This window comes from Bubalus bubalis, chromosome 2 (genome assembly GCF_019923935.1).
Source record: "Bubalus bubalis isolate 160015118507 breed Murrah chromosome 2, NDDB_SH_1, whole genome shotgun sequence".
Classification (NCBI taxonomy): domain Eukaryota; kingdom Metazoa; phylum Chordata; class Mammalia; order Artiodactyla; family Bovidae; genus Bubalus; species Bubalus bubalis.
Genome location: NC_059158.1, coordinates 20,140,225 through 20,158,236, shown reverse-complemented (window position 1 = coordinate 20,158,236; position 18,012 = coordinate 20,140,225). Strand labels below are relative to the sequence as shown.

General features: G+C 43.0%; 2 long non-coding RNA genes across 3 annotated transcripts in view; both read left to right on the top strand.

Moving 5' to 3' along the window:
- The window catches only part of LOC123465485, a 132,928-nt gene extending 122,411 nt beyond the window's left edge, over positions 1-10,517 (top strand). For both annotated transcript variants that reach the window (XR_006640711.1, XR_006640712.1), the window contains exons 3-5: positions 3,602-3,699; positions 4,434-4,546; positions 9,674-10,517. This is a non-coding gene — a long non-coding RNA (uncharacterized LOC123465485). The remainder of the gene's footprint in view (positions 1-3,601; positions 3,700-4,433; positions 4,547-9,673) is intronic.
- Positions 10,518-17,120: 6,603 nt separating this feature from the next.
- LOC123329224 lies at positions 17,121-17,967 on the top strand. Its single transcript, XR_006544586.1, has 3 exons — positions 17,121-17,181; positions 17,288-17,484; positions 17,878-17,967. It is a non-coding gene; the product is annotated as an uncharacterized LOC123329224 (long non-coding RNA).
- The last annotated feature ends 45 nt before the right edge of the window (positions 17,968-18,012 follow it).

The following is an 18,012-nucleotide window of genomic DNA, read 5'->3' as shown; positions in this document are numbered from 1 at the left end:
AGGTATGGCTTCTCTGAAGGACAATCTGGAAAAGGGAAAGACTTCTAAGGAATTAGTATTTTTTTATTATTATTATTAATACTCCATCTCTTAAAAAAAAAAATGCTTGTGTCACTCTGTTAAGTTTTAACAACTGATGGCTGAAACAAAGGACTGCAGTGAGTTGTTTTTCTTTTTTGCCCCTGCTGATTTCATTTTCTCCTGCAATCATTTCCTGCTTTTCTCATTAGCATAGCTAATTGATGGTTAGTTGTACAAGAAACATCAGTGGTTTCTAATTTGAAACAGTTATTTAACCCTGATGCATGCATTAAACTTTGAGTTAGAATATCTGAATCTTTCTACAAACTCAAAATGAACTTTCTAGTGGGAAATATGAACAATGCCTTCTTTGATATTGTCTCCCAATAGTTATTAAACATTCAAATATGGGAGACATCTCACAGACTGTATAGTAGACCTTAGAATTCAAAGAGATCGCCTTGGTTTGATGCTACACCAGCTCCAAAGGACAAAAAAGTCAACTAGAAGAAATCTGACAGCAAGAAAATGCCGGAAATAAGAGTTAATGCTTTTTAAAGATATATACCTTCTATTGTTTCTTTTTAATTACAGGAATAATACAGACTCTAATTATAAAGATAAAATGAATATTCCCCCATAATTTCACCACCCAGAGATATCTAAGAATAATAAGATATTAGTGTATATCCTTCCAATCTTTTTTTTAATGTGTACAAAAATTGGATTACATTGCTCTGTAATTTGCTTGTTTCACTATTATGAATGCCTCTCCATGTCATTAAACTTTCTTGAATGACATCATTTTAAGGGTGTTGTTGAAATTAATTAGTATCATTTCAGGGAGGGGGCTCTGAAGAGCTCTCATACCATAGTCTTTTATGTCTCAGTGCAGAGAAGAGTTCAGCAAGGGCAAAATAGTAGATAAGAAGTTATTTATTAGAATAGGACGCTTATGAGACTAACAAGTGGGAGAGAAACACAGTGCTCTGAGAACTTAGTGGACCACAGTTTTATAATCAAAGGAAAAGTTGGGAGGAGGAGAAAGACCTTTGTTTTTCTTTCCATCATCAGCTCCTCCTCCAGGTTGAGCAGGGGAGTTTTCTTGCCACTGGGTGGTCAAGCTGGTCCACAAATGATTGTTTTTTATGTGTTCAGAGAACATTTAGGGATCATTAACTTACTGAGCTCACTGGGCAGGATGTGAGACTCATGCCACCATTGTTTTATTTGGGGGCATGTCCTGGGCGACTGTTGCCTGGATTTGTTGCTAAGCAAGCCTGCTTTCTCGAGTAATCATTAACTTACATGAGTCTCCATTATTTTTCTACTTACAATCTCCTAGTGAGATTAACTACTTAATCACCTATTTTGTCCTTTCATTCTCTCCGTATCTGTATTGCCATTGCTAACAGTGACTAAATATTTCTGTATTGCACCATATAATACTGCATTTTCTTAATGTGTTGTATGTCACTAAATTATAGGAGACTTTGTAAAATAAAGCCAGCTCTTTAAAATCTCCAAATCTGTTAAAATAAACTGAGACTACAGTATTTTCTACTTATTCAGAGTATTATATTACAAACTAAATAGTAAAAAAACATAGTGCAGCTCTTTAATTTTTTTTGTTTCTCAATTCTTCCCCCTCTAGTTTATATTCCTAAATACTATGGAGGTTTTATATCATTCAGTATCATGTCTGATGCTTAGTACCTACTGAATCAATGATAGCTGTAGCTAAGTCCAGGTGACCACACAGAGTAGACTTTATTTCCCAAATGGCTTGTAAATTTCATTCACAAGACATTGCTGTTTTAATAAGCACTTTCCCCTAATTTGATTATATGGATACTTATTAATTTGCAGCTTTCTTTTTAATTTAATCATGTCAAAGCTATAAATGTCCCTCTAAGTACTGCTTTAGGTTTCTGTCTCATAATACCTTTTTTTCTGATATCCACTATCATATCCTTTGACACATGCATTAAATGTTTCCTAAATTCTAGATACATGTGGTTTTATCTTTTCATTACAGATTTTTAATCTAATTGCCTTGTAGATGGATAATGGGGTCTATAATGTCCATCTTTTACTATTTGCTGAGGCTTGCTTTATGGTCCTTTGTAAAGTAATTTTCATAAATTATCCAGGTATACTTTTAAAAAAGTAAATTTTTCAATTTTGGGTGAGGTGTTCTATGTATGTTCGTTAAATTATATATGATAATTATGCTGTTCAGATTCACTTATATTTACTGGTTTCTTTGCCTCCTTCATTTAAAAATTATGAAGATGGATGTTAAAATTCTGATGATGAATTTGTTCTTTCTATAATTATTTCCTTTTTTGTTTTATTTTGTTTTATGTATTTTGAGAATATCACTATGTGAATATTGATTTATAATTATTATTACTTCTTGGTGAATTGATCCTTTTACTATGTAATGACTTGTCTCTTTTTTTTTTTTTTTTTTTTGCTTTTTTAAAACCTATTTTATCTAATACTAATACAGGCACATCAGCATTTTGTTGCTAGTATTTGCTTGAAGTAGCTATCTCCTTCCATTTAGTTTCATCACTTTGTGTGTTCTTGATGTATCTACAGAATATTCAGCTATTTTCATTTATTATAATTATTGACATATTTGGATTTATTTTATTTTTCCTGACTTCTGTATGCTTATCTTTCATTCTTCTCTACTTTTAAGTTGATAATTTTTTTTCCCACTTCATTCACTTTTACCCATTTATTCATGTGGAAGTTATACATTCCTTTTCTTAGTTCTTTTTTATCATAGATATTAATATAACAACATGCATACTTATTAAGATAAAAATTAATAAATTACAGCCCTCCCAAACAACACAAAAGCTTTAGAACATTTTAGAATTCTTCATCCCGTTCCAACTTACATGCCATTCTTATTACATATTTTAAGTGTATTTTTAATCCACAGAATTTTTTTTTTCCTAGCCAAAATTTGTGTAGATTTTCTTATATGCTTGTCATTGTTTTTGCTTGTCTAATACTTCTTGTATTTCACAACTTCCATCTAGGATTAATTTTATTCTTCCCAGAGTATATCTTTTAATAGCACTTTTTTTGAAGTCTGTTGGTATGGTGAGACATACCATATGGTGAGACAAACTTACCATTTGTCTGAAAGTGTGGGTCACTCAGCATATATTATCTACATTATTAAAAACAGGAGTCATTACGAAGTTCTTAATACCAAGATTCTTTATAAGAATACTGTTTTTCTCCAAATAAATTCTAAATTAAAAAGTGTGAAACTTTGTTTTTTAAATCTCAGTGCTTACAGTGGTGAAAAGCTTTGATGTAGCTTCTTCTTTCCTTCTTTCTTCCCTCCTTTTTCTTTTTTTTTTCAATTTTATAAAATTCTTCTACCCAGTGGTATTTTTTTTTTTTTTTTGACAGTACAGAGTAGAAGCCTGAAACTAAAACAAAAGTAAAGGAGAAGAGAAAATTTTAAAGTGTGTTTGTCACACATACTTATAAAAGCATGAAAATGATGTATGCATAACAGTCTCTCATCTTTGTTGTCCTTGAATTTCAGAGCTATTATTACAGGATAAAACATTCCTGCAAAGCTTTGAAGACTTGAATAAAACCAGCTGGTGGATTAAGATGCCAGAAGGAATAAGTAGTTACCAGGTAATCTGGGCTTTTAATAACGGTATCTTGATTGCTGCTATTAACAGAGCCCCCACTAGGAAAAAGTGACCATCAGTGTGCTCTGCACAGTTAGGTCCTCTGAATGGCTAACGATGGGAAGGGTTGGACTGAAAGCAACTCTCATGATGACTTCAAATGATCCACCTAAGACTTCCATTGGTAGATGGGGAAAGTGATTTTAATAGCATCTAATTCAGTGTTTTCTAGACTTTGCCTAAGCATAGTGTTGGCTTAGGAGTGCTCATTAAATATAAAGATTCCTGACCTGTATCCAGACTTGATGGATTAAAATCCCTAGAACAAGAGCCTGGAATCTGTATTTTCAAAACTACTCAGCAGAGTCTAATCATCCAGAAAATTTGGAAAACACAGATTGAGAAAAATGAGACCCAGAGAGATGGGATGCCTAAGGTTGCCCAGTATTGCTGACTTGTGTCCTTTTCTTTATGTCCACAGAAGGTTAGGGAGAGGGAAAATAACTGACATATGTCATCTGCCTCCAGTTGCCCAGGCCCAGCACTGGGCACATGTTGGCACTTGGGCAAGTTAAGAAACCAACCGAGGACTATGCAATAAAGATTCCACATCCTGAAGGATCTCTTTTCTAATTACAGTAAACACATGACTCTGGTTTTCAATTCCTTGGGTAAAGGATGAAGATCACAGGGTCTCACTCGGTTGTTTGTTTTCTTCAAGTGTCTTTCTCATTCCAGCTGGGGCCTCTTGGGCATAAAGTCCTCTCCAACCTGTGATGCTTCTGGGTGCACGTCACCATGCCTGCCAAGGCTTATGCTCAGGGAAAATGGGGATATCCATTTAGAGAAAGGTAAGTGGCTTTAGAGGCTTCCCGAGTATCACTAGTGGTAAGGAAGCTGCCTGCCAGTGCAGGAGACATAAGAAACGTGGGTTTGATCCCTGGGTCAGGAAGATCCCCTGGATGAGGGCACAGCAACCCACTCCGGTATTCTTGCCTGGGAAATCCCGTGGACAGAGGAGCCAGGCGGTCTAAGTCCAGGGGTCACAAAAGAGTTGGACATGACTTATTGACTAAAACAACAACTAAGTGGCTTTAGAGCACAGGATTGAGGATGAGTGTGTATTGTCCATGTCCAGAACCAGCACTAAGTACACAGCAGGGCCCAAGAAGTTCTTCTAAGGAAAGGAAGGGCTGAAGGAGCTCTTCTAAGGAAAGGAAGAATTTTGTCCATACACAGGAAGACTAGCCTTCTAAACTAATGTACCTAATTTAAGCTGGTATCTTCCCATGAATTGCATCTGGGGGAAAAATATCAAGAAAACAAGCCTATTGTCAGGGAAAGTTTAATATTTTCCTGGAAACCTACCCAAACTCCATGGGAGAGTCAGATTTAATAAGCCCCTCAAATAAACAAAACAGGGATTCATTTGTTTTTTTGTGGGGTATCTGCCTCTAAGTTGAACAGATTGTACTTCATGAGATGATAAGCACTGCTGAGAAGCTTGCCTTTTTAGGAAGCTCAGAGATACATCAATATTTACCTGGAGAGATTTCAGTTGCTTTACTGACATCACTTGGACTGATAATATCCTTGATACAAAGCAAAGCTGGATACCAAATATTTCTATGATAGCTCTAAAAGAAATGGCAGTGTGATCAATGAAAAAAATCTTTATTTCAAGCATAAATTTATTTAGTGTCTAAAACCCTAGCTCCGAGGGGCTTCTCTCCAGATAGACAGGAGGAACTAAAACTTAGATATAAAATACAGTGTGCTTTTAGAGGGAAGTCCTGTTTCTAGCTTCCTGCCTTGTTGGTTTTAGGGATTCATTAAGTAATACTCCCCTTTCTCCCTCCCAGTTGAAAAGTAAGATGCAGTTAGGGAAGTGAAGATAAAAATACCAGCCTTATTATTGATAAAAGCTAGAATGGAGGATGTGGCTAAGATGTGAGCACAACAGACTTCCTAATATTTCCCAGTTTCCAAATGAAAGGTACTTACCTGCTGCAGGAAGAACTGGACAGTCACAGGCTTCCCCATCATAAGTAGAATCTGCCCTACTGAGCTTATCATGCAGTAGGAAAGCATACAGAGTGTATCCCTCTTTGGGTAGGCAGAGCTGAAGCATTAGTATGCTCAGCCCCTGTTATGGACAGAATTGTGAACCACCTCCCCACACCCCCCACCCCCCTACTCCCCCACCCAAAATGTCATATGTTGAAGTTTTAGCCCCTAATGTTACATAGTCAGAGATACAACCTTTCAGGAGGTAATTAAGGTTAAATGAGATCATAAGGGTGGGGCCCTAATCCCATAGGATCAGTGTCCTTATAAGAGGAAGAGAGATTAGTATACAAAGAGGAGAGAGGAAAGGCACAGTGAGAAGGCAGCCATATCTACAAGCCAGGAAGAGAGCCCTCACCAGAAACAAACCCTGATGGTTGACTTAGACTTGTAGCCTCCAGAAATGTGAGAAAATGTGTTGTTTAAGTCACCCAATCTGTGATACTTTGTTATGGCAGCCTGAGTAGACTAATACAGCCTCTTCCCTAAATTCAACAATTGGTGAAGTCACTAAATTCTTCATTGGGCAGGTGACAGGAAATACATGTGCTTCTGGAGAGAAATTGGAATTATTTCTTTCATGTCTCTCCTTCTAGGGCATAGAAATATATTTTTTCTGGAGTGGAAATCACTTCTGCTCTGTGGACATGTGCAGAGATGAGAGTGAGCATTCCTCCTTCACATGCCCACCTTAGGAATCTCCCTCTAGTTGTCCCCAGTAGGTGCTTTGACCAGCCTCTAATCGAAATTCCAAGGAACAAACTCCCACCACCTGAGGCAACCACTCACTCCACATCTGGAGAGCCCTGACTCTGGGAAATTGGCCTGAGTCAAATCAGCACCCTGCTCCCTCCACACAGAGCCCTGAGCCACTCCCATCAAGCCACACCCAATATACCAAGGACAGTAGAAACCTGTCCTACATGGCATATTTCCAGATATTTAAGGACAGCTGTCTCTTAACTCCTTACTCTTTTTCTTTTTCTAGATTAAATATACACAAATCTAGGTTATATACATACAATCTATATGAATTGAGGTTATATACACAAATCTAGGTTATATATATATAACAAATATATACAAATCTAGGGTAAATACACACACAAAAAAAACGGGACCAAGTGGTCCCCAGGCCACTCTGCTGAGTTTCTGGTGCTCAGGACTCTGCCAGGGGCTTGGGCTCATTTCTCCAGCTGTCTGACTGGACAAGATCTTTCTGCGACTCTATCATTACAGCACCATTGAGACCAGAATCAGGTGCCGCTGCAGCCATGGATGGACTTCCATGCTCTGAACTTAGGGCCAGACATTGGTGCCTGACTAAGGGCTCATGGACCCAATAGCCAGGCTTCTTAGGGAAGTAAATATTTGCTCTGTTGCTCACCTCTTAGTGAAAGTTCTGCCATATTATTATTAATAGTTTTTACAGAACTTGTAGTCATGGGTGATTTAATTCTTTTTCATGAGTGATCTGGGTTCACAGAGCTTTTAAAAATGGCCAATTTATTCCTGTGCAGGTGGTTTAATTGCTAAGTCATGTCCAACTCTTGCAATGCCATGGACTGTTGCCTGCCAGGTTCCTCTGTCCATGGGATTTTCCAGGTAGGAATACTGGAATGGTTTGCCATTTCCTTCTCCAGGGGATCTTCCCGACCTAGGGCTCAAACAAGGGTTTCCTGCACTGCAGGCAGAGTCTTTACTGACTGAGTTACAGGGAAGTGTTGGAATTATTAGACTTTTCTCTTTTGTCTTCTGGTTTGGTGAGAAAGAAGGTTTTGGCTCAGATGATAAAGACTCTGCCTGCAATGCAGAAGACCCAGGTTCAATCCATGGGTCAGGAAGATCCCTGGAGAAGGGAATGGCTGCACACTCCAGTATTCTTGCGTGGAGCATCCCATGGACAGAGGAGCCTGATGGGCTACAGTCAGTGGGGTTGCAAAGTCAGACATGACTGAGCAACTAACACTTTCACGAGCTATTGGATCACCTTCCCATTTACTGACTCTACATAATTTTGTGATTTTATTACTTCTTCAAAGTAATATGGTTGTTTCTATTATATGACATATGATTATTAGCATAACTGATGCCATCTTGGGCCTGTACAGTTCCTCCAGTCCTTCTGCTGACCCTACCATAGACTGTACTGTGCAATGAATCAATTATCTGTTGTCAGGGGCTTTGTAGCTAATAGATATTGTTTAATAATCATGAGGACCAGGTGGCCTCTATGCTCTGCTAGTCCACAATGATGAAGACCTTCACTGATGTATTCCTGGCCTCCATGGAACTGTTTACTGCTTCATAAACCTGGACTTAGGGAATGCACTTTCTGTTTCCAAGCAACTGTAAAGGTGTCCCACTGATTCTCAAGGGAGTCAGCAATGGTTTCAGAGAGCTTAACTGGTCCATACTTACTATAGTCACATGCCAGCCCCTATAGCTGACTTAGGACTCATTTTGTTGAAAGGAACAACCACAGTCAAGCTAGTTTAGATAAAAAAGGTTTATTTTAGGATATATAAGTCTATCAAAGGGAGGGAGCATGTGTTTCAAGCAGGACCCATGTGTCTCATGGATATTGGAAGGTTGTCAGGCCCTATCTGTCCTTTCTCCTCTGAGATGCTTAGCCCTTATCTGCTCTCTTGCATAGTCTCTCTTTTCCTGCCTCCCTAGAAGTCTCTGAGCACAGCTGCCTCTGTTTTGAATGCATATGACCCTCCCACCCCCAAATGGTGGTCACAGCAACCATGTCTGTGTGACCTTCTCTTTCAGGAAGTAGAAAACTTTGTAAAGGACAGACTAAATAGTTTAGACTTTGTGGATCCATGGATCACTGTCAACAACCACAGACAGTCACAGTTAACATAACTGGTGGGTGATGCCAGATTGGGCTAACAGGCAATAGTATCCCAACTCCTGAACTAATTTTTTTTTCATTTTTCCAAACTGTTGGCAAGAGAACCTGTTGGGTTTTCTGTGGGTCAGATGTTCACTCCTGATTCAGTCATTTAGGGAAGAAGGTCTAGAGTTGCCCTTTGGGCATTACGGGCTGGGAAGACTGATTTTTCTAGCAGAGCAGCTCAGCTTTGTTATCTGTGAATTGGGGTAGAGAGAGTTTGCATTGTCTCATTTCAGACTTCAGTATGATTATGGACGAGGAAAACTTCCTAAATGCTGGAGTATGCTGGGTCCACATTTAGGTGTATAGGAAAAATAAGCAGTTTCCGTTCTAAAATGCCTGGATTCCCATGATAGTGACCCAAACCCTTTCCTGGTTAGAGCTTCTGATTGTGCAGCATAAGGAATGAGGTCTCTGTTGTAGCAATCACGGGGTTTGGTTTTGTTTTGACTGAGTTGTTTTCACATGTCATACCACCTGATATAATCTAAAAACAAACCATTAGATATTCCCTAGGGTTGGCCAAAAAGCTCGTTTAGGTTCACAAACTTTTTGGCCAACCCAGTACTTTAATAAAGTAGCTGTGCCCTGCTCCATCCTATGTCATCCTTAAGCCAGTGTTGGGATGGAATGAATTGAGGCTCAGGAGTGGAGTGTGGGTGTCTGGTGGTGATTTAAAAAAAAAAAAAAAAAGGAGCACTTTTACATATTGACACATCCAAAGGTCCTTTCTGTACATTGCGTCACTTTTTAAAAATTCTTATTCAATTTTTGCAATTACCCTAATGGCTGGGTAATCAGTACCCCTAATTTCCAGGTGAGGAAGCTCATCTGTGAATTTAGATCCAGTAGCACTTAGGTGGGATGGCTGGGGGTTGGGGGAACCACCCATGTTGCTTTCCTTCCCTCCTCCTTCCACTTGTAGGACAAGTGTAGTTTCTATCACATCTCTGCCCCCAAACTCTCCATGTGTCCCTGATCCCTATGGCCCCTCCTCTGTTTTCAGGGCTCTGCACTACCTCATCCATGACGGCCACCTCATCAGCAAGAAGAACCAATACAGTGGCTCCATCACACAAGGATTGGCCATGCTGCACTCCCGGCCCAGAGCCCAGGACCTGGACTGTGCTGAGAGCAGGTGGCAGAGCTGTTGGGCACGCAGAGCATCTGGATGCCCAGTTTACTCTGGACACCTTCCACATGTGGAAGAAAAGCCAAGTCTCTTCTTCCAGCCCCACAGACTAGCCAGCAGGGGTCCCTGTGCCTATGTGGTGCTGCCCTTCTGCCTTGCTGGCTTCCCTGCTCACTCGTCCTGGGCTGTGGGCCTGAAAAGTCAGGGGGAGAGACTACCTGCACCGTGTTTTTTTGTTTTTGTTTTTGTTTTTTAAGAAACTATATACATTTGCAACCTTTTCTCCAGGTCTTCATAAAAAGCACGTTATGAAACAACCTAGGTTGAACAGCTTTGATGCCCCCTCCCCTGCCCCCAGTTGTCTGGACCTAATCACAAAGAGGGGTGAGGCTAAGCCTTGCTGGGTGGAGGTGGGGGCGAAATCAAAGGCTGGCTCCTCTGATTGCTGCCCGCATGCATCAAATGGGCCAGCCACTTCCTTGACTTTCCTGGGGAGGGAGTGTTAAGCTAATTAATGCTCCTTCTCTACAGGTGACTGGCATTAAAGCTGTGTAAGTGCTTTTACCAGACTGACTGCTCTGGGCTCCTGGGGCTCCTGATTGTAGTAAAATAACCCCTTTTCTGGAGTGGGGCCTTGCTCCCTCCACCTCTCCACAGGATGATCTCACCACAGAGGGAATGCTGGAGGATCCTGGGCTCTCTCACTCAGTTAATTCCAGGCAAGAAGGATATTTTTGTGTGTGGGTGGGGGGGGTGGAGGGGGCGGCGGAAGGCAACAGATAGGATGCCCTATTCACATCAGTGTAGTGGGGCAAACCTTGGGACTTACGCAGCCATGCAGTTTCCCAGCACTTCCAGTACTTCATCCCCTGCCTTCTAGAACTGCAGACTGGAAATCAGATGGGCTCTTCCCCTTGGTAGATAGCTTGGTGCTTAGAAGTGATTTTACAATTAGAATGGATCACAAATTGTGTGACCTTCAGTAGGTTACTCAGCTCCTTTAAATCTTAAATTCTTTATTTTTAAATAGGGATGATCATGCTGGGTACTTCACAGAGTTGCTCCACCCACCAATGCTGGAGACCTGGGTTTGATCCCCTGGGTCAAGAAGATCCCCTGGAGAAGGAAATGGCAACCCACTCCAGTATCCTTGGCTGGAAAATCCCATGGACAGAGGAGCCTGGTGGGCTACAGTCCAAAGGGTCACAAAAGAGTCCGACATGACTCTGAGCAACTAAACAAAACAAGGCACATAAAATGCCTGGCGTATTGCCAAACTCAGTTAATGTTTACATTTCTTATTATCATCTTCTCCATCTTTCTGAGGGAATTTCAGAAGGTCCCTAACTATTCTCTTTCTCGGTTTCTTCACCTACAAATTGTGAATTATTCTGCATTTGTAAACTTTTTTTTTTTTGGCCAGAAACTTTAGAGTACTAAGACCATCATATTGGCATATAGCATAGAGGGTAGTCAGAGAAGGCAATGGCACCCCACTCCAGTACTCTTGCCTGGAAAATCCCATGGATGGAGGAGCCTGGTAGGCTGCAGTCCATGGGGTCACGAAGAGTCAGACACGACTGAACGACTTCACTTTCACTTTTCACTTTCATGCATTGGAGAAGGAAATGGCAACCTACTCCAGTGTTCTTGCCTGGAGAATCCCAGGGAGGGCGGAGCCTGATGGTCTGCTGTCTATGGGGTCGCACAGAGTTGGACACGACTGACGCGACTTAGCAGCCGCATAGAGGGTAGTAAGAAACCTGAGAGGTCGGGAAGCCCGTGGGAAGAGGAAGTTATTGTGGATAAGAGGGGCAGGGGGAGATGAAATGGATAGAAATGAAACAGCAAACTCATGATAAAGGGATTAATGCCCCTCAATCAATGCCCAACAATCAATGCCAAAGGTTCCCAAGAGGCGTAAGCTCTCTGGGGGCACCTCTGCATTGGGCGGCTCTGGAAAAGGAGGACCAGGTGTGGTTTCCAAGGAGAGAGGAGCTTCATAGCCTAGTGTTTGGCACACAGCAGATGCCCTGTATGTATTTATTTGTTAATGGTTAATAAAGAGTTCACAGCCCAAGGCCGAAAAGAGAGATGGCAGTGGCACCGGAGAGAAGCTGGGAGAGAACCAAGTTCTGCAGTCTCTGCTATTGGAAGATGGGGCTGCTCTCCTAGAGGGACTGCAGGGGCCAAGAGAATCCTCCCTCAGGCCAGGAAATGCCAAGAGGCTGAGTGAGAAGAGCAGGTCCTCCAGTCTCTCGGCCCTCCTGGAAAGGAGACAGAATGCTAGTGTTTGCAGGGGAGGGAACCCGGGCTTACAGTCCCGGAGGTATTAGAGGCTCTCTGTGGTCTACCCCATGAATATTTGATGTGAACTATAATATATTCTGTTAAATAAGCTCAACATAACTACATGAAGTACTTTAAATTCATCTCGTTCTAAGTTGTCACTGATTGGGTTCACCAGAAAGCTGACCTCAGGATGGAGACTGGTGTGTAGGAGGGTTACTGGGAAGTGTTCTTGGGATCAAAGGAGGGAAGAGGGCACCAGGATGGGGCAGAGGGAGACATGGAGCAGTGATACTGTCTCAGTGAAGACCTCAGCCCACCCTGTGGAGGGGTCTGAAGGTGAGGTCACTTTTCACAGATGTTCTGAGCTGGAAAGGCTGGGCCTTCATGCTCCTGCGCTGATCAGTCACCAGGGAAGGGGTGTGACCTTGGGCAAGTCAGCTGTCTTCAGTTGAGACAAGCCCCCCAAGCAGCTGAAGTCATAAATCTGTTACTTCAAAAGGAGATCTGGGTGGTGCCTCCTATCACCCACCACAATGGCGGAGCATAAATTAATAGAAAAACAGTAGGGTAAGCAGAAAAAAATGTCTCTTCCCATCACTGCCTATTCCTCTGCCATACAGAGCATATGAGACATGACGTCATTCATTAACTTCCTTGCTTATTTTTCTGTCTTTTCTTTTAGATTGTTAGCTCCACGAGCCAAAGGATGGGAGCTGTTTTACCAGATAAGCACCCAGACCATCTCCTTGCATGATAAGTGCTCAGCAAAATATTGAACAAAAAAACAAATGAGAAGCCATCACTGGTGGCAAGAAGCTGGTCAAGTACTACAGATGTTCTCAGACGTCAGGAAACAGAGGAGAGAATATGCTCTGAAGCCAGATTCCATGGAATCAGTGAGACAGACTAGGTTGTGGAAATGCAACATCTGACGCTGTCATCGGGGATGTGCCATCCCTCCAGTCTCTGGGTGTCTTGCGTGGTTCCTCATCCAAGCTGGGCCTCCCTGGGAATGGGAGTGCAACCGTAAGGTACATTTCATTCTTCTTAGTCCACGATGATCCTTGCTGTATGTAGTAACACTGGCCGCTGCCTTGTCTACCCTCAAGGGGGCCACTTGTGTGCTGCTGCTGCTGCTGCTAAGTCGCTTCAGTCGTGTCCGACTCTGTGCGACCCCATAGACAGCAGCCCACCAGGCTCCCCCGTCCCTGGGATTCTCCAGGCTAGAACACTGGAGTGGGTTGCCATTGCCTTCCCCAATGCATGAATGTGAAAAGTGAAAGTGAAGTCGCTCAGTCGTGTCTGACTCTTCGCGACCCCATGGACTGCAGCCTACCAGGCTCCTCTGTCCGTGGGATTTTCCAGGCAAGAGTACTGGAGTGGGGTGCCATTGCCTTCTCCGACTTGTGTGCTAGTGGTCACCTATCCCTGCTCCCCACAGCCTGAATACTTGGAATTTCAAAAGCAAGATGCCGGTGTGAAATTTGTGAAACACTCACGTGGTGCACGGGTTCTTGCTGCTTTCCTTGCGTTGGTCATGGTCACTATGGCTCCTTGTGCTTCACTGCTGGTGCCTGGAGTCTGGGATCTTGCCCACCTCCCCTTGTTCACCTCGGGGTCTTACTGTGTTTGCCTTTCAGGATTGATTGGAAAGCTAACTTCAGGCCAGTTTTCAATTAAATAAAATTGGATTTAGTGGAGTGGAAGTTTCTTCCTCTTGCCCTTTCCAGGAGGAATCAATCTCATTAACATGTTCATGCTCCCTGAACTATTTATCTCCTCCTCCCTTTTTCAACTGAACTCATTAGTGACACAGAGGGGTTTTGTTTTTGTTTTTGTTTTTTTTTTTTTTTAAAAAGCTATTCAAGGGTTAGAGTGGCTGACAAAACTTGTTCTGGACGAGCTGTCTGCAGGGTGATCCTCCTAGAGTGGGCAGTTCTTCTGCAACAGGACTGAGTTGATTGCTTTCCTTCTTGGGCAAATTCAATCCCTGAGGCCTCTCGGGTCCCTCATGGATGGTAAGATGGCCCTCAGACCCAGGGGCACTAGGGGTGCTTGTTTCCAACCCTCTGCTGCTCTCCTTGGACCTCTAAGGTCCACAGAACCCACAAACCCAGGCACACTGAACCCCTTTCCCACCTACTAGCCCAGCAGAAGAGAAGGATGGGAAAAGACCTGGGTGCTGGGGAGATACCCCAAGGGCCTAACTTTCCACCTGGACATTAGGATCTTTAGGCCCAGCCCATCCATCCGCTCAGGTGTTTGCCAAGAGACCATCAGTTTGCTCTCATAGGAAGCTATAGAAGGAGACCCTCTCCCCACATGCACCACCCCTCCAACTAGAAGTCTTAGAAAAATTAAAAGACATGATTAATACAGAGGCCCCCCTAAGACTCCTGGGAATATAATGCACAGCATGGTGACTGAGGTCAATAGTACTGTATTGCATATTTGAAAGCTGCCAGGAGAGTAAATCATAAATGTCCTTATCACAAGAAACAGAATTTTCTGAGGGGCTGTGAAGGACATAGCCCCGCTACTGGTTTCCCTGGTTACTGATGAACCAGTCTGATGTCAATTCTGCCTATAAATGGCAGTCTGCCCACCCACCCCACTCATCCGTAGCAAAGATTGCTGTCCTGTCCTGCTCACCAGCTGCCCCACACAGTTGGGCTGTTGCTCCAGGACCTGGCTTCAGATGCGTAAGCTACCCTGACCAATATACCATTGATGTCTCTGTCACAACAGGTGAAGACATTACAAAACACCCACCCAGGTGCTTGAGCAAGGCATAAAAACACTGTTGGGGGCTAGAAGTGCTGGATGCACAACATACAGGACCCCCATGGACATCAGGAGTGACCAGGGAATCCACTTTGTCGGCTGTGAAGTTCAGGAGTGGGCTGATGAGAACGACGCACACCAGCATCTCCCCCTGCCTCCCAACCCCATCACTGCTGGGCTGTGAATGAGCTGCTTCAACAGCTGAGATGGGAAACCCACTCCCTCATCTTGTGGACACCTCCCAGGAGCGCTGGTCACAGTGCTGACGCCATGGTAACCCAGAGGCAACTGGTCAACACCATCCAAGTTCAGCAGTTGACTACCGAAGGACCATAGCCAGCTACTGGTCAGGACAATAACATTTTTGTCCTCGTCACAGTGTCCACTCCTGTGGCCCTGAGACTGGCAGCTAAGTCCCCATGGTTTGGGTTTGCCACCTTGTGGCAAAGAGGATTCAAAAAGGACTTAACAGGTTTCACCTGTCTTCTCCTCCCTGGCCCCACCTAAGAGGGCCACCTAAGAGTCCACTTACCTAAGAGGACTAAGGTAAGTAATCCGGGCTCCCTACTAGAGAGGGGCACCGTTCTGCTAACCCTGAGGTCTGTTGTTATACGGCCTCTCCAGCACTTAGCACCAGCTGTGAGGACTGCAGGGGATGGGCGGTGTGGTCCTGCAGGCCAGGTCAGGAACCACAGGCAGGGGTTTTATGCATTGCTCTAACTACTCAGTACGACGATCTCTAGGTCCGTCCATGTTGCTGCAAATGGCATTATCTCATCCTTTTTAATAGCCAAATAATATTCCACTGCATATTTGTGCCACATTTTCTTCACCCTTATGTCAGTGGACATTTACATGGTTTGCACGCCCTGGCTATTGTAAACAGTGCTACAATGAACACTGAGGTACAAGTATCCCTTCAGACCCTGTTTTTCTCCAGGTATATTCCCAGGGGTGGGATTGTAGGATCATATGGTAGCTCTATTTTTAGTTTTTTAAGGAACCTCCATACTATTCTCCATAGTGGTTGTACCAATTCACTTTGCCACCAACAGTTTAGGAAGGTTCCCTTCTCTTCACATCCTCTGCAGCATTTATTTTTTGATGATGGCCATTCTGACTGGTGTGAGGTAATATCTCACTGTAGTTCTGATTTGCATTTCTTTAATAATTAGTGTTGTTGGGAGCATCTTTTCATGTGTTTGTTGGCCATCTGTATGTCTTTGGAGAAATGTCTAGATCTTCCACCCATTTTTTGATTGGGTTGTTTGCTTTTTTGACATTGAGCTGAATGAGCTGTTTGTATATTTTAGAGATTAATCCCTTGTTGGTTGCTTTGTTTGCAAATATGTTCTTGCATTCTGTGGGTTATCTTTTTGTTCTCTTTACAGTTTCCTTTGCTGTGCAGAAGCTCTTAAGTTTAATGAGGTCCCTTTGGTTTGGTTTGTTTTCATTACTCAAGAAAGATCTGCTGTGATTTATGCCAGTTTTTCTCTTCGGGCTGCACCTAGTTCTTTAATCCCATTTTGAGTTTATTTTTGTGTATATTATAGGGAAGTGTTTTAATTTCATTCTTTTACATTTAGCTGTCCAGTTTTCCCAGCACCACTTATTGAAGAGACCATAGCATGGATTTTATAGTTTTGTTTTGTCCAGTCAAAACTCAGGAGAGAGAAAGAAAAATCAAAATCTAAGGGAAAAAAACACACCCTTCATCCTTCCGCTTTCCTTTGTCTTCCCTCCTTTGTCTCCTACTCTGGTCTTCTGCAGTTTGGCCAAGGGGTTGGGTTCTGGGCTAAAGATGTGAGTGCTGGGAATACAGGTTTCTAATGGACTGTGTACCTTAGGAAGAGCAGAACCCCAAACATAGTAGTAACAACCTTGAGGGTCTGAAACTTCCATTTTCTTAGCATCTTATACAGTGGAAATGAGGGTTAGACTTAATCTACAACCTTCCACCAAGACCTCCCACTGGGTTCCTTCAACAAGCCAGAGAAGGCGTTGGTTAACATTCTTGCTCTGCAGAAAGAGAGGAACCGGCTGAAAATGAACACCACATGGTTCCTACTGCAGGGTCACACTTGGGTAGTGCTTTTAATCCAGAGCAAAACATGCTAAATCTTTTCATGGCCATCTCAATTTAGGATTTGTCCACTCAGGATTTTTTTTTTTAATGGGCTGTACTGGGTCTTAGTTGCAGTGTTATGAGATCATACTTGCAGCTTGTGGGATCTAGTTCCTTGACCAGAGATTGAACCCAGGCCCTCTGCCTTGGGAGCATGGAACCTCAACCACTGGACCACCAGGTAAGTCCACACATTTGGGATCGAAGATGGGTGTAACACTGAAAAATCAGGACTGTCCTGCCTCTTGCGGTTTTGTTGTAATTTTTCCATACATTTTATTTTGCAGAGAGAAAAATGAATCATTATTTTCCCTTCAAGCTTGCAGAATTTTCTCTGGGAACACTGTTTTGCACACAGTGTGAGAGAAAGTGGATTGTGAACAGCAGCAGCTGGAGCACACAGGGAAACGAGCCAGCATGGGGCAGGGTCAAATGTGTGACATCTTTCCTGCCACAGGGTGGATCTCCCCTTCTAATTAACCAGGTGTCTGTTTCCCTCTTCCTGAATTTTCAGTGGCCGTTTTGTAATTGCATTGACTTCTTTACAACACCTGACACGTGCCTCACCAATCATTGGCCAAAGAGCAGGTGCTAAGTGGACCCAGACCATCCAACGCTAAACTAAGGGAAAACGAAAGGTCAGCCTGCCCAGTCTAACTATACAAAGAATGCATCCTTAAAGTGATTCCTGGGTTTTGAGCCCCTGTTAGGTATACCTAAGGTGGGGTGTGAATTACCAATAGCCTCATTCTTAGTTAAGGGCCTGCATATGGCACCAGTAGGAAAACCATGATCTGTACCTTCTCGTTTGGTGAAGATTCCCAGACCCCTCCCAGCAGTTGTCCTGCTCATCTCACAGTGTCTTGGGATTTTTCAGGAGACCCCAGCCCTGACTCCATTATCTGGCCTGATGAGTGGGTTCTTATGGACTTCTCAATTCTTGATGAATTTCATCTTTTCCCCAAAGGTAAGAGCAGGCCGTGAAATCAGCAAGTTGCATTTATTTAGAATG